The 12174-nt window shown below is 54.0% G+C and overlaps 1 pseudogene; it reads left to right on the top strand.

The window, feature by feature from the left end:
* The window catches only part of LOC135892885 (deleted in malignant brain tumors 1 protein-like), a 70376-nt pseudogene that overhangs the window by 19182 nt on the left and 39020 nt on the right, over positions 1 to 12174 (top strand).

The following is a 12174-nucleotide window of genomic DNA, read 5'->3' as shown; positions in this document are numbered from 1 at the left end:
CCACCAAACTCACCCTGCATTTCCTCACTACGTGCCTCAGTTTCCCCACCCAAGAGTTGTTAACAATGCAGGCTGTGTAGCAGAGCACAGGGCATCCTGGATTTCAGGTGCCAGTCAAAATACCCAGGCCACCCAGCATCTCAAGGGCTCACCCTTGCCTAGTAAGTCTGAGTGAAATTTGGGCTCTGTCAGTTCCTGGCTGGGCCACGTCAGCTGGGGGTATGATATGCCCCCAACAGATAGTTTTGCCTTTAGTTATTGCTAGACCCATTTCAGCTCAGCTTTGGCTGCGGCTGGTGCATGGCCCCGACCTCTTCACCGGGCAAGTGGAGGTGCTGTGTACTGACACCAGGCCACCGTGATGCTAGCTGAGGCCTGTCAGAAGTGGGGGTGGGGTGTCAGAAGCTGGGCTGCCATGGTGCCATCACCACAGGAGGGTGCTCAGTTCAGCACGGGCCCAGCCCTGTCTGTCTGGGTGCTGTGGAATATAGAGGAGCCGAGTCAGCCCCAGTCAGGGCCAGTGGAGGCTTTTGGATAAGCAGAACTACACCCCTACGAAGCTGCTGCTGTTGGCTCCGGTCAGGCAGGGGCGTCGGGGCGCAGACGGGGAGGGAGCCCAGGCAGGGGCAAAGGGCAGTTCAGTCTCCTGACCAGTTTTGCCCTTTGCCCCTCGGCTGGGAGCCGCTCAGACTGAGGGCTGGCCTGGCCTGCACACACCTGTCCTGTCACGGAGGGGAATTAACCCCAGCAGCTCATTTCACATTTTGGGCATCAGAGAGCTGCAATGGCTGCGACTTCCACTCACTACCAGCTTGGACCCAGGGCCCCAGACGTGAAAGTCCAGTGCCTGTTCCCCCCATGCCAGCCACTGCCCCTGCCTGAGCTGGGGAACTGGTGCCCTCCAGGGGAAAAGCTCCAGGTCTCCTTCCCCCAATGTATTGCGTCAGCTCATCCCCCTCACACAGACTGTACTGGAGCAAGCATCTGCTGGAGGGAAACACCCTGTGTCCCATTCTCCATCCCATGAATCAGCCATTTCCCCAGGCCTGGGGCTAGATCAGAACTGGTGACCTCCAGAGAGGAACCCCCCAGTGTCCCATTTTCAGCCTCCCTGAGCCAGCCAGTCTGCCACACTGGGACTGAATGGGAGCCAGAGCGAACTATAGGGAAGAAGCCCCATATTCCTTTCCTCTAGCCCATCCCTGAGTGTTTATCCCCTTGGAGTATTTGCAGACTCAGGCATCCGAGAACTAACTCAGCTCCGACTGGTGAATGGCCCAAGTCGCTGTGCTGGGAGAGTCGAGGTGATTCACAATCAGCAGTGGGGAACCGTGTGTGATGACAACTGGGATTTAAATGAGGCCAGAGTTGTGTGCTGGCAGCTGGGCTGTGGGACGGCATTATCAGCCCCACGTGGGTCTCGGTTTGGACAGGGAACTGACCGTATCTGGCTGGATGAGGTTAACTGCACAGGGATAGAAGCTGCCCTCTCCGATTGCAGGGCTCGGCCTTGAGGAGAGCATAACTGTAACCATGTGGAAGATGCCGGTGTTGAGTGCTTAGGTAAGCCTCACCTCTTCTGTTACAGTGGGTGCTTCAGGGAGTGGATGAGGAAGTTTTCAGCGCAGCCCCTGGTGCCCCATCTGAGTTCCTGTGCCCCAGCCCAGTGCTAAGGGCCTGTACTGAAGGGAGCATGATGGGAACACATTTAGCCAATGTTACCCTTCGCACACATGGGATTGGACACTGTCAGGGCCAGTAACACGGTGGTTTTGCCTAGTGGTCAGAACCAGGGTGGCATCGGGATCATGGTTGGACGTCACACCAAAGGTGAAAGACAGAAATAGAGTCAGAAGCCTTGCCCAGGGGCAAGCCACTGTCAGAGTTTGTCACTGGACTTAGGGTGAGGAGCCAGGAACAAGAGGTAGTAACGGGAGCAAGGAGCAGGAACCGGGTGAGGAGGCAGGAACCTGGTGCCTGGGGTCTGTCCAATCAGCAGTCAGCTTCTAGTCACCTGCCCCGGTGGGTGGGCCTCTGCTGGTGGGCCATTAGCTACAATTCCCTCATCTCATCGTGCTGGGACACGTAAGGCTGTAGTTCAGGGACCTCGGTTTGAGGCCTGTAGTGCATGGGAGATGCCTAATTCTTTCCCATTTCCTGCATAAACAGCATATTGCCCTCTGGGGCAGGTCTCTGGCCTGTGCTACCCAGGAGGGCAGACTAGCTGGTCACAGTGGGCACTTTGGGCCTTGGGAATCTATGAATCCTGCTGATCAGATTCAGTGTCAGATGGAGCCTGCAGCCATTCACAAGGAGTAGGGACCCCATTTCCCTGGCCAATTAGCATCTAAGCTGATGAACCTTTAACATTTGGCACCATTGTGAATGGATGCAGAATTCTTCCCCCTGTCCTCCCTAAATGACTGGGCCAGATTTCTCTCGCCTATTTCTCAGCTGCACCCCAGCGGTGGCTGCATATCAGTGGTGGGGAGTGAAACCCTGATAGGCGGTAGCTGTGTGTGGAGGCTGTTCAGACCCGTCAGTGGGAGGCGCTACGTTCCCCAGCATCACTACTGATCAGATGCACAGGAACCTCCCTGAGTGTTTATTCCCTTGGGGTGTTTGCAGACTCAGGAATTTCGGAAGTGGCTCAGCTCCAACTGGTGAACGGCCCAAGTCGCTGCGCTGGGAGAGTCGAGGTGCTTCACAACCAGCAGTGGGGATCCGTGTGTCATGACAGCTGGGACATAACTGATGCCAGAGTCGTGTGCAGGCAGCTGGGCTGTGGGATGCCATTATCAGCCCCAGGAGGGACTCGATTTGGGCGAGGATCTGACCGTATCTGGCTGGACAAGGTTCAGTGCAAAGGGACAGAAACTGCCCTTTCCGAATGCAGGGCTCGGCCTTGGGGAGACAATAGCTGTCACCATGGAGAAGATGCTGGTGTTGTTTGCGCAGGTAACCCTCATCCATCACTGTGCGTGTTGCAGGGAGCAGGGTAGGAAGCTCATTATAGGGCATTGTCCCCTCACAGCCATTACTAACCCCAGCATGGTGCTTGGGGCCTGTGCTTCAGGGAGCTATATGGTGGTTGCTGTAGGGGGCGCTCTCCTCTCTCACTCTGTGGTGACCCTAATTCCCCTCTGCGGATCTATAGGCCTGTGCTGCAGGGAATGGCATGGGGGCTTAGTAGGGGGCGCTCTCTCCTTGAAGTCAGTGCTGGCCCCTGTGCCCCAGTACGGGGACAAGGGGCCTGTGCTGCAGGGAGGAGGGCTGGGTGTCAGTAGGGGGCGCTCTCCCTTTGCAGTTGTGCTGGACCCAATGCCCCAGTGTGGTGCCATCGTCCCTAGCATGAAGAAGCCTTGCCTGTGCCCGCTGGGGGCCAGCTCTCCAACTCTGACAACTCCAACTGGAGTGAATACCAGCGCCAGGAGTGAGGGTGTAAATCTGCTCCCCAGAAGGTTCCTGCCAGCGGTGCGGGGGGTGATCTTTTTAAGTGCTCTAGTGGCAGCAGTAGGTCAGACTGCCATCCAGTCTCCCCAACCAGGTGACAGCTGGCTGGGAGGGGGGTGGACAAACTTCAACATTACCCAAGTGATTAGCCTGGTCAGTGGTGGGGAGCATAGGCACCAACTTTTCCCCACGCCGGTGGGTGCTCGCACCCCCCACTCCGACTCCATCCCCGCCTCGCCCCCTCCCGCCCCGATTCCAACCCCTTCCCCAAAGTCCCCGCCCCAACTCCACCTCCTCCCCTGAGCGCGCCGTGTGCCCGCTCCTCCCCGCTTCCTCCAAGCGCTTGTTGCGCAAAACAGCTGTTTCATGGCGGGAAGCGCTAGGAGCTAGGGGGGGAAAGCGGGCACGCGGCGCGCTCAGGGGATGAGGCGGAGCGGAGGTGGGGGTGAGCTGGGGCAGGGAGCTGCTGGTGGGTGCAGAGCACCCACCAATTTTTACCCATGGGTGCTCCAGGGCTGGAGCACCCATGGAGTGGGCGCCTATGGTGGGGAGCCCTTGAAAGGCAGTGGCTGTGTGCAGAGACTGGTCACACCCATCGGAGGGAGACGCTACGTTTCCCAGCGACACGGGAGCTCAGATGCACAGGAACCTCCCTGAGTTTTTATTCCCTTGGGTGTTTGCAGACGCTGGCATCTCAGAAGTGGCTCAGCTCCGACCGGTGAATGGTCCGAGTCGTTGCGCTGGGAGGGTCGAGGTGCTTCGCAACCAGCAGTGAGGAACCGTGTGTGATGACAGCTGGGACCTACAGGATGCTGTAGTCGTGTGCAGGCAGCTGGGCTGTGGGACGGCGTTATCAACCCCCGCCGAGGCTCACTTTGGGCCAGGATCTGACCCTATCTGGTTGCTTAATGTCAACTGCACAGGGACAGAAGCTGCCCTCTCCAATTGCAGGGCTCGGCCTTGGGGAGATAGTAACTGTACCCACAAAGATGCCGCTGTTGTGTGCTCAGGTAACCCTCCTCCATCATGTCACTGAGGGTGGTGCAGGGATCGGGCTGGGAAGCTTTCAGCACAGACCCAGCTCTCCTGTCTGAGTCAGCGCTGACCCCAGTGCCTCAGCATGGTGCTAAGGGCCTGTACTGCAGGGAGCCGGTTCGGGGTCACAGTAAGTGTTGCTCTTCCCATGGTGTCAGCACTGACCCCATTTCCCCCACACAGTTCTACAGGTCTGTGCTGCAGGGAGCGGGATGGGGGCTCAGCCGGGGGTGCTCTCACCTCGCAGTCAATGCTGGCCTCAGTGTCCCAGCACAGCACTTAGGGCCTGCGCTGCAGGTACCAGCACATGCACCTCAGTGAGAGACCCTCCCCATCGCTGATCGCGCTGATCCCCCTGCCCCACTACAGCACAATGGGGCGCTGGGTAACCATAGCTCCCATTTGCAGGATTTGGTGTCGAATGGAGCTTGCAGCCACTATGGGTCCCTTTTTGAAGTGTGGGGTTCCTATCCCCGTCACTTTGGGTGATTTCCATGTCAGCTAATTTGCCTGAACCTGTAATATCCCCCACAGTGTGGCTGGAGACAGGGTTCTTCCTCACTCCCTCTCCTACAGCCCATGAGTATCTGTGTCCGGTCTCTCAGCTGCCTTATTCCATCCCAGAGGTGGCTGCATATCAGAGGTGGGGAGTGAGTCCTTGATAGGCAGGCGCTGTGTTTAGAGGCTGTTCAGACCTGTCAGTGGGAGGTGCTAAGTTCCCCAGCGTTAGTAGCAATCACATGCACAGGAACCTACCTGAGTGTTTATTCCCTTGGGGCATTTGCAGACTCAGGCATTTCAGAGCAGACTTCGCTCCGACTGGTGAACAGCCCGAGTCGCTGCGCTGGGAGAGTCGAGGTGCTTCACAACCAGCAGTGGGGAACTGTGTGTGATCACAAATGGGATTTAGCTGCGGCCAGCGTCGTGTGCAGGCAGCTGGGCTGTGGGCCGGCGTTATCAGCCCCAGGCGCGGCTCACTTTGGGTGAGGATCTGACCCCATCTGGCTGGATGACGTTGACTGCACAGGGACAGAAGCTGCCCTCACCGAATGCCGGGCTAGCCCTTGGAGAGACCATAACTGTCACGATGGAGAAGATGCCGGTGTTGTGTGCTCAGGTAACCCTCCTCCATCCCGGTGGATGCTGCAGGGAGTGGGGTAGGAGGTCAGTAGGGGGCAGTCAGTTCAGAGCCCAGTGTAACAGCGCTTTGCAAGAGGCCTGTGCTGTAGGGACAGCGTGCGGGCTCCTGAGAGACTGCTCTGCCTTCGCAGTCAGTGCTGACCCCCATGTGGGTGAAGGGACTGTGCTGTAGGGAGCAGTTTGGGGACCACACAAGGGAGCCTTTCCCCTGGAGTTAGTGCTGACCCCAGTGTCCCAGCACAGCACTTAGGGCCTGCGCTGCAGGGAGCAGTACGTGCACCTCAGTGAGAGAGCCTCCGTGTCGCTGATCGCTCTGATCCCCCTGCCCCGCTACAGCACAATGGGGTGCTGTGTAAACGTAGATCCCATTTGCAGGATTTGGTGTTGAATGGAGCCTGCAGCCACTCAGGGATCCCTTTATGAAGTGTGGGGTTCCTATCCCTGTCACTTTTGGTCATTTCCATCTCAGCTAATTACCCTTGAACCTGTAATATCCCCCACTGCTGTGACTGGAGATGGTTTCTTCCTCACTTCCTCTCCTATACAGCCCATGAGTTTCTGTGCCCGATCTCTCATCTACCCTGTTTCACCCCACAGATGGCTGCATGGCAGTGGTGAGGAGTAGGGCTGTCAAGTTATTAAAAAATTAATCGTGATTAATCACTCAATTAATCGCGCCTTTACAGAATAGGAGAATACCATTTATTTCACTTTATATTTATTTTTGAGTACAAATATTTCCACTGTAATAAAGAGACAAAAGAAATAGTGTATTTCAATTCACCTCATACAAGTACTGTAGTGCAATCTCTTTATCAGGAAAGTTGAACTTACAAATGTAGAATTATTTACAAATAACTGCAATCAAAAATAAAACAATGTAAAATTTTAGATCCTACAAGTCCACTCAGTCCTACATCTCGTTCAGCCAATCGCTCAGACAGACAGGTTTGTTTACATTTGCAGGAAATAATGCTGCTTGCTTCTTGTTTACAATGTTACCTGAAAGTGAGAACAGGCATTCACATGGCACTGTTGTAGCCGGCGTCGCAAAATATTTACGTGCCAGATGCACTAAAAATTCATATGTCCCTTCATGCTTCGACCACCATTCCAGAGGACATGATGGGTTCTGCTCGATAACAATCCAAAGCAGTGCAGACTGACAAATGTTCATTTTCATGATCTGAGTCAGACGACACCAGCAGAAGGTTGATTTTCTTTTTTGGTGGTTCAGGTTCTGTAGTTTCCGCATTGGAGTGTTGCTCTTTTAAGACTTCTGAAAGCATGCGCCACATCTCATCCCTCTCAGATTTTGGAAGGCACTTCAGATTCTTAAACTTTGGGTCGAGTGCTGTAGCTAGCTTTAGAAATCTCACATTGGTACCTTCTTTGTGTTTTGTCAAATCTGCAGTGAAAGTGTTCTTAAAATGAACAACATGTGCAGGGTCATCATCCGAGATTACTGTAACATGAAAGAAATGGCAGAATGCAGGTAAAATACATCACAGGAGATACACAATTCTCCCCCTAGGATTTCAGTTACAAATTAAATTAACACATTGCTTTTTTAATGAGCATCATCAGCATGGCAGCATGTCGTCTGGAGTGGTGGCCGAAGCATGAAAGGGCATGTGAATGTTTAGCATATCTGGCACATAAATACCTTGCAATGCCACCTGCAAAAGTGCCATGCGAACGCCTCTTCTCACTTTTGGGTGTGTGAGGGTTTACGCCCCTCGTTACAGGGCAGCACGGCCCAGTGGCCAGAGTCCATAGAAGTAGTAATCGTTGCAGGGCAGCACGGCCTAGTGGCCAGAGTCCATAGAATAAGCCCTCGATACAGGGCAGTAGGACCTTACTACTGGCTCAGCGGGGGGGTCCTACCAAATCACGCTGAGGTTTACTGGGTGCAAGGTACCAGTCCGTCACCCCACCCACCCCGGGTCGCTTCCTACCGGCTCGGGAGTTGGGGTCTCCCACGAATCCCAGGGTTCTCCGCGGGTCTCCAGGTCCGTCGCCTCCCCTGGTTCCTCCCACAGTAGGGGATCGTGCCGGCATGTAGAAGCCTCCGTTCCCAGCAGCTTCAAGAGTGTTAGCTGGTCCTCTGCAGGAGCTTCCCGGTTAGGTCCTTCCCCTGCGGCCGCCAGCACGGACTGAGCTGAATTCCCTCCTTTTATACTCCCAGAGCACTTGGAGCATGCCCAGTACGAATGGGGCAGGACTTCCTCCGTGAGAGCTACTGGTCTGACACCGCTGGGTCTAGTGCGGGGTGGGGCTGCCCCGTCACAGGGTGACATTGCAAATAAGAAGCAGGCAGCGTTATCTCCCGTAAATGTAAACAAACGTGTTTGTCTGAGCGATTGGCTGAACAAGAAGTAAGACTGAGAGAACGAGTAGGCTCTACGCTTTAGATTCGTTTTTTTTTCTGAGTGCAGTTATGTAACAAAAAAATCTACATTTGTAAGTTGCACTTTCACAATAGAGAGATTGCATTAGAGTACATGTATGAGATGAATTGAAAAATACTATTTCTTTTACCATTTTTACAGTGCTAATATCTGTAATCCAAACTAAAGTGCAAGCTGTTTTATCCGACACTTCACCAACTGGAAAGCTCTATAAATCGGCATTTCTGATCTTCATTGAAATGCCAGTTTATAGTCCGGTTGGCGCGGGGCCGGCAGGGGTTTGGGTGCAGGAGGGGGTGCGGAGCAAGGGCTCTGGGAGGGCCTTTGGGTGTGAGAGGGGCTTAGTAGGCAGGAGTGGGTGTGGGGTGTTGGATCCAGGCTCCGGCAACCTGTCCCGGGCTCTGGCTACTCCTAAGCAGAGGCGCATCAGGCGGCTCTGCGTGCTGCCCGCCCCCCGCCCCAGTGCTGACTGCACATCTCCAATCAGCTGGGAACCATGGCCAATGGGAGCTGTGGGTGGAGGGAATGTGCCAAACCCCCTGTCGCGCCTCCGTCCAGGAGCAGGCAGGAGAAGTTGCCGCTTTCAGGGAGCCACCCGAGGTGAGTGGCCCCCGGATCCAGCACACCCCACTCGATACTGCTCCCCAACTGCCTGCCCTGAGCCCCCTCCTGCACCTAAACTTCCTCCCAGAGTCCGTGCTCCACACCCCCTCCCGTGTCCCAACCCCCAGCCCCGCACCCGCTCCCGCACCCAAACTCCCTCCCTCTTAGTTGACTGGCATTTTTCATTTACCGGCACCCCCCATATCCCGAACATGACGGATAATAATAAAGTGAGAACGGTACTCATTGTATTCTGTGTTGTAACTGAAATCAATATATTTGAAAACAAAGAAAAACATCCAAAATATTCAATAAATTTCAATTGGTATTCTATTGTTTAACAGTGTGATTAAAACTGCGATTAATGGTGATTAATTTTTTAAATCACAATTAATCTTTTGAGTTAATCGCATGAGTTAACTGCGATTAATTGACAGGGAGGGAACCCCTAACAGGCTGTTGCAGAGGCTGTTCAGACCCGTCAGTGGGAGGCCCTAAGTTCACCAGTGACATTAGTGATCGGATGCACAGGAACCTCCCTGAGCGTTTATTCCCTTGGGGTGTTTGCAGACTCAGGAATTTCGGAAGTGTCTCAGCTCCGTCTGGTGAACGGCCCGAGTCGCTGCGCTGGGAGAGTCGAGGTGCTTCACAACCAGCAGTGGGGAACCGTGTGCGATGACAGCTGGGACTTACAGGATGCTGGAGTCGTGTGCAGGCAACTGGGCTGTGGGACGGCGTTATCAGCCCCAGCAGGGGCTCGATTTGGGCGAGGATCAGACCGTATCTGGCTGGATGACGTTCACTGCACAGGGACAGAAGCTGCCCTCACCGTATGCAGGGCTCTGTCTTGGGGAGACAATAACTGTAACCACGGAGAAGATGCCGGTGTTGTGTGCTCAGGTAACCTTCAACTACCACCATGTGTGTTACAGGGAGCAGGGTGGGAAGCTCATTACTGGGCATTGTCCCCTCACAGCCAGAGCTGATCCCAGCATGGTGCTTGGGGCCTGTGCTTCAGGGAGCAATATGGCGGTTCCAGTAGGGAGCGCTCTCCTCTCAGACTGTGCTGACCCTAATTCCTCTGTGCGGTTCTATGGGCCTGTGCTGCAGGGAGCGGTGTGGGGGCTCAGCAGGGGATGCTCACACTCTCCCCTTGAAGTCAGTGCTGGCCCCAGTGCCCTAGTGCGGTGCTAGGGGGCCTGTGCTGCAAGTAGGGGGGTGTCAGTAGGGGGTGCTCGCCCTTTGCAGTTGTGCTGGCACTAATGCCCCAGTGCAGTGCCATGGGCCCCTAGCATGAGGAAGCCTGGTCTGTACCCGCTGGGGGGCTGCTCTCCAACTCCCTCGACCACAAGCCACACAAGCCGTGCCCTCTAGGCCTTGCGGGGTGACCTCACTCCAGGTTGGCAATAGGCACAATTCATCCCTCGGCACTCCGAGCGTCCCCCTGCAGGACCCAATCCCTGTCCCACTCGGCATTCACAGCAGTCACAGATCTGCTGCTCCCAAAGAACAGGGCCCCCATCTGACCAGTTCCACCTCCCATCTCTGCCCCAATCAACACACAGTCCTAAATCTCTTCATAGTCACACCAAGGACAAGTGATTTCACAAAGTGTAGAGATTCGAGGAATAGCAAGGAGAAGAGTTGGAAAGAAATAGTTCCATGGCAAATAAAATCATACCATGCTGACTATAGCTTAGACTCATTGAACGAGATACTTTTCTGTCTGGTAGAGCAACATTCACCCCACAGTGCTTCCAGGGTTTCATTCCAGGCTTGGCTGTGATCTCCTGTTCCTGAGACAAACACTGTCAGTTGCCTCCTGGGTGAAAGGGAGCTCTTGTCCCCTCTCCTCTTTCTTTGTAGGTACAGACCATTCTCTCTTCCCAGAGGAGGTCTCTTTTCGGAGACTTGTGCTGAGGGTCCTTTGTCTTTGTAAATTCTCAGGTCCCCACTGGGCCCAGACAGTGAATATAACCTGTCTCCACGGCTGTGCTTTGTTCTATGTGCTGATTGGCTCAGCCGAAGGGATTGCCATGGCGCAGGTGACAAGCTTCACTTCAACACTTCTGGAGCGTCATATTCTACATTTTGCATCTCTCTTCAACTGTGTCCCATCCAAACATCTTGCCCCCATTAGGGCGACGAGTGGGCTGCTGGCTCTTGGTAGAGACCTAACATACCACCTTTGGCGAGCTATTGTGCATATATCTCACCCAGGGGATTCCCATAAAACTCTAGGCAACCCTGTGCCCTCTGCAATTTGGAGTCTAGTTATCTCTGGGCCAGACTCCTCTGCGGCACAATGGGGACCTGGGTAACTGCAGCTTCCACTGGTTGGATTTGGTGTCAACGGAGCCTGCAGCTGCTCACTCAAACTAAAAATCCAGGGCCAATTTCTCAAGAGTCCAGTTCCTAATCACTGTGTTCCGGCGGATTTGCATCTCAGGAAATTAGCCCTGAACCTGTAACTTCCCCAACAGCTGGACACAGGAGATGCAATTCTTCCTCACTTCCTGTCCTACACAGCCTACATATTTCCCTGTCCCGTTTCTCAGCAGCCATGTCCTACCCCAGAAGTGGCTGCATGTCAGTGAGGGGAGTCTTCTTCTTTTGTGTATATCACAAGTCGATATCCATGTAACCCTTCTGCCAGTGGTGTTGGAAGTGACCAGGGCCGGGTTCAATATCTAGGGGTTCCTTTCCAGCAATATAACACAGATCCGGCTTCAGCACCCACCCAGTAACCTGGGACAATTACACACCACCCCTTGGGTGCTTCTACGAGGCAAAACGTCCCCTCCTGCAAGCACAGAGTCTCAATGCAGAACAGAAGCTTTTTTATAAAAGGAGGAAAGCCCCCCACCATTAACTTGGGAAAATGCCACAAACAGGATTTATAACATAAAACTATGAGTAAAACACCTACCCTACAGCATGTTGGGAAGTGTCTTTTGCCTCAGGTTCTTGAGTCGAGCAACCAAAAGTTCCTTTAAGGTGCCCCTCCCATCTCCCTCCAGCGCACCCCACTCACAGTGGTAGTCCTTGATTAGTGAAGACCCAGAGTCTTAGCACAGAAGAATCCCATGCACCGCTACAGGGTGGGGATCGACTGGCTAAGCAGCATAGAATCATAGAATATCAGGGTTGGAAGGGATCTCAGGAGGTCATCTAGTCCAACCCCCTGCTCAAAGCAGGACCAATCCCCAACTAAATCATCCCAGCCAGGGCTTTGTAAAGCCTGGCCTTAAAAACCACCTCCCTAGGTAACCCATTCCAGTGCTTCACCACCCTCCTAGTGAAAAAGTTTTTCCTAATATCCTAAACCTCCCCCACTGCAACTTGAGACCATTACTCCTTGTTCTGTCATCTGGTACCAATGAGACCCATCTAGATCCATCCTCTTTGGAACCCCCTTTCAGGTAGTTGAAAGCAGCTATCAAATCCTCCCTCATTCTTCTCTTCTGCAGACTAAATAATCCCAGTTCCCTCAGCCGCTCCTCATAAGTCATGTGTTCCAGCCCCCAAATCA

This window comes from Emys orbicularis, chromosome 21 (genome assembly GCF_028017835.1).
Source record: "Emys orbicularis isolate rEmyOrb1 chromosome 21, rEmyOrb1.hap1, whole genome shotgun sequence".
Classification (NCBI taxonomy): Eukaryota; Metazoa; Chordata; order Testudines; family Emydidae; genus Emys; species Emys orbicularis.
The sequence above is the reverse complement of the archived record's forward strand: the minus strand, read 5'-3'. Positions and strand labels throughout refer to the sequence as shown.